Genomic DNA, 4,532 nt, shown 5'->3' with positions numbered 1-4,532 from the left:
CAGCCCCGGTGGCGACCTTTCCGCTCTGGGGTGTTTTCCTGAGTTTCGGAACGCCGCGTGACCCGAGTCGCCGGGGGGACTGCCGAGAGTCTGCTGTGAACACACGAGTTCTAGGCCAGGGTTCCTTTTCCCAGAACCGAGGGCCGGAGGCTGGTGCAGTGGCCCGAGGCCCGTGTGGCCGTCCAGCGCTTGGCGAGTCCGAATGGAGAGTTACTGAAAACACCAGAGACATCGGGTTTCGAAACCAACACCCCCAAAAAGTAAAATAATGTATCATCCTTTTTTTTGTTTGTTTTATTGATTACATGTTGAAATATTTTGAACATGCTGGATTAAATAAAATGCATAATTACAATTAAATTCACCTGTTCCTTTTTACCTTTTTTTTAATGTGGCTACTAGAAAATTTTAAATTACATCTGTAGTTTTCCATTTTCAGCTCTCATTATGTTTCTCTCGGAGGGTGCAGGTTTAGGGAGCCAGAATCCTATCCCCTTGATTTCAAGTTCTTTCTTGACCTGCCCTTACATCAGGTAAGCAGTGGTAGGCAAAGACAGTCTCTCATCTGTGGGCCTACCCAGAGCCAGTACTGTACCTGGCAAGTAGTAAGCATGGCATTCGTTTTCCCCCAACATAATCTTAAAAAAAAAAAACCAAACCCGTTGCCTTCCAGTCGATTCTGACTCATAGCAGAGAGTAGAACTGCCCCGTAGAGTTTCCAAGGAGCACCTGGTGGATTTGAACTGCAGACCTTTTGTTTAGCAGCTGTATCACTTAACCACTAGGCTACCAGAGTTTCCACCATAATCTTAGACTCCACAAAAAGTGAAGTAATGTATCTCTTAAATTGAGCTAGCTTTGGGATGATCAACTGTAAGACTTTCTGTCTTGGCTTGCAAGATTTAATTCTGGAAAACCACACTCATACTCGGGTCGTTTTGCTTTTCTGAGGTCAGGATATCTGTACCAAGCAACGCTGTGGAGGAGCGATGTGCAGAGTGCCTTGAGGAAACAGGCCCCACTCCTGCAAAAAAATACCCTTAATTATCACTTAAGGAAGCCGTGGTTGACACTGGATGCCTTTTGGCAAAGCCATTTCAGAGCCTCAGATACCGCAGAACACTTCAGTACAGGACTACTTATTCTGGTTGTTGTAAATTTGATTGTGCACTCCCTTCCCCTCCCCACCCCCTACCCCAAATATGCATTGAATTCCTGGTCCTTGGACCTGTGGATGTGGTCCTGGGTGGAAATAGGATTTCTTCTGTTGTGTTAATAAGGTCATAGGAGTGGAGGGTAGATACTTAACCTAACCACCTCTAAGTTAGAGAAAGACCAGAATATCCATTTCCTTCATATCATTTACCACACTTTGTGTTAATAGATTGTCCCTTATATCACACCATTAAAATACAACCCTTCTGAGGGCAGAAACTCCTGATTTCCGTGTTTTGCTCATTATTACAATTCTTTTGCTCACAGTAGTGTCTTGCTCACTATCATATCTGCAGCACCTAGGATGCTCAATAAATGTTTGTGTAAAAAAAAAAAAGACTGGCACAAACACAGAGACACACATGGAGAAGACATCCCTGTGAGGATCATCTACAAGCCAAGGGGTCAAGAACACCCGGGGCTACCACCAGGGAAGCCGTCAGCACAGCCAGGACCCTGACCTTGACTTCTAGCCTCCAGAGCCGTGAGACAATAAATGCCTGTTGTTTAAAGCCACCCACTTGTGGTATCTGTGTTACAGCGGCACCAGGTAACTGAGACCCTGGGTAACTTGGTCATCAAGTAGCCGAGGTAGTAAGAAAAGATGCCTTAGAAGTCTTCTAGCCTCGTCTCCCTCCAGCATTACCAGGCCTTGTCCTTCCTCCCATTTTTCCCTCCTCCAGATGGTCTCAAAAAAAAAAGAAGCACATGTATCAGTGTATTTTTCAACTTTCTGAACTTTGCAACACCCTAGGCTCCGAGGAAACGCAATACATGTTGACTTTGCTATAGCCTAGCGATTATTTTCCAACAGTCCTAGCCCCTCGGTAAAGGTCATTAGCATCACCAGGCATCCTCCAGAAAGTGAAGCCCCCTGGCCAGAGAGAAATACCGTTCCTCTCCTCCAGCTTCCCAGCATTTCAGGGATACCACTCAGTTCCTTTCTCCAGACCCCCAACCCCCCCCCAAAAAAAGAAAACCAAACTCTTTGCCGTCAGGTCGATTCTGACTCATAGCAGCCCTATAGGACAGAGTAGAACTGCCCCATGGAGTTCCCAAGGAGCGGCTGGTGGATTTGAACTGCTGACCTTTTGGTTAACAGCCCAGCTTTTAACCACTGTGCTGCAGGGACTCACTATCCTCCTGTTCACAGGCTGTGCTCAGAATGCCTTGAATTTGGTGATGAAGTCCTTTGTTTGATAAATGAGTTCTGAGCACCTTTCCCCTAGAACTCAAAAGACTACCCTGACCCTATTTTTACCACCTTCTTTGAAGAAATGATGGGAGAAAAATGTGTCAGTCTGCTTCCGAAAAGATTTACAGTCTTGAAAACCCTATGGGCAGTTCTACTTTGTCCTATAGGGTTGCTGTGAGTCCGAAACAGCTCGATGCCAGTGGGTTTCTTTGAAGAAATACTGTTACGGATAGAATTATGTTCCTTGAAAATACGTGTTATAAATCCTAACCCCTATAAAAAAAAAAAAAAAAACCCCTATACCTGTGGTTATAATCCCTTTTGGGAAGGGAGTTTCTTTGTTATGTTAATAAGGCAGTATCAGTGTAGAAAACAAACCAAACCTGTTGCTGTGGAGTCGGGTTCAGACTCATAGTGACCCTATAGGACAGAGCAGAACTGCCCCATAGGGTTTCCAAGGAGTGGCTGGTGGATTTGAACTGCTAACCTTTTGGCTAGCAGCCATAGCTGGCCGTAGCTCTTAACCACTGCACACCAGGGCTCCTATTTATATAGGGTGTGTCTTAAATAAGTCTCTTTTGAGATACCGAAGAGCAGATCAATCAAAGAAGCAGAGATGGGGGAAGGTAGATACCAGGCCACATGAAGATCACCAAGGGACCAGGGAACAGAAACCGAGAAGAGACAAGGATCTTCCCACAGAGCCCACAAAGACAGAGCCTTCCCTTAGAGCTGGGGCCCTGAATTCGAACTTCTAGCCTCCAAATCTGTGGGAAAATGAATTTCTGTTCATTAAAGCCACCCACTTGTGGTATTTCTGCTACGGCAGCACTAGATAAGACAAATACCAGTGGGACAAGATGAGGCAAAGGGAGCTCAAATATTTTGCCCAAAGGTTAGAACCAGTCTCCCTGAACTGACCAGAGTTTTCAGCCATCTTTCAACAAAACGATCCAGGGTTTAATCCCTTCCCCCATTATCCTGATGTCTTCATCTGAGAAGGACCTAAAGGCATAAAATATCAGAGTGGTCAGAAACCTGCAGTTCGTTTCTAGCCTGAGTGTTCCTAAAAGCTACAAAGGTAGGCAAGGGTAAAGACCAAAAGATAATCTAAAAATGATCTTCAGAAAATGATGACCAGTGTTTTGCATCTTTTATAAAGACAAAAAAAAAAAAAAAAAGACAAAGACAAACCCACTGCCATCAAGTCAATTCCAACTCAGAACGACCCCATGGGACAGGGCAGAACTGCCCCAGAGAGTTTCCAAGGAGCAGCTAGTGGATTTGAACTGCTGACCTATTGGTTAAGAGCTGAGCTCTTAACCACTGAGCCACCAGGGCTTCTCATAAAGACAAAAGGGGAGAAAAAGAACAAAAGCGAAGCTGGATGGATTTAGGTTAGCTAAGAAGCCACCACCGTCAGTTACCGTGGTGCCAACTCCAAAGTGTGGCGCCCCCATGTGTGTCAGAGTAGAACTGTCCTCCATAGGGTCTGCAATGGCTGATTTTTTGAAAGTAGATTGCTAGACCTTTCTTCAGAGGTGCCTCTGGGTGAACTTGAACTACTGACTTTTAGGTTAGCGGCCAAGCACATTACCCATCAGCACCACCCAGGGACTGCTGGTACATGATAAACAAAAACCCGTTGTCGTTACGTCTATTCCGACTCATAGTGACCCTATAGGACAGAGTCGCATTGTCTCAGAGCATTTCTAAGGCTGTAAATCTTTATGGAAGCTCACTGCCACGTCTTTCTCTCACAGAGCGGCTGGTGTGTTCAAACCACCAACCTTTCAATTAGCAGCCGAACACTTAACCGCTGCACCACCAGGGCTCTGGTACATGGTAGGTATTCAAGTAAAGTGTAGTTATGTTTATTACGCTACTTGCTGAGGCACCATAGTAGATGCTAGAGGTGTTGAGGTGAACCTGCCCTTATTCAGTCCATGAACTTCTGACTGGACGAAGGAGAATACCCTTTTGGAGGGATTTTCCTCAGAAGCCTGTCACAGGCCTCCTAGACCAGGGACTAGGCATGAACGTGAAGTGTGGCTCTTAGCCAGACTCGAGGTATGCTAGATTTCCTAACAGCAGACAAACACTCAGAAGACTGAAGGAGATG

The sequence above is a fragment of the Loxodonta africana genome, chromosome 25 (genome assembly GCF_030014295.1).
Source record: "Loxodonta africana isolate mLoxAfr1 chromosome 25, mLoxAfr1.hap2, whole genome shotgun sequence".
Taxonomy (NCBI): domain Eukaryota; kingdom Metazoa; phylum Chordata; class Mammalia; order Proboscidea; family Elephantidae; genus Loxodonta; species Loxodonta africana.
This window is presented reverse-complemented; position numbering follows the sequence as displayed.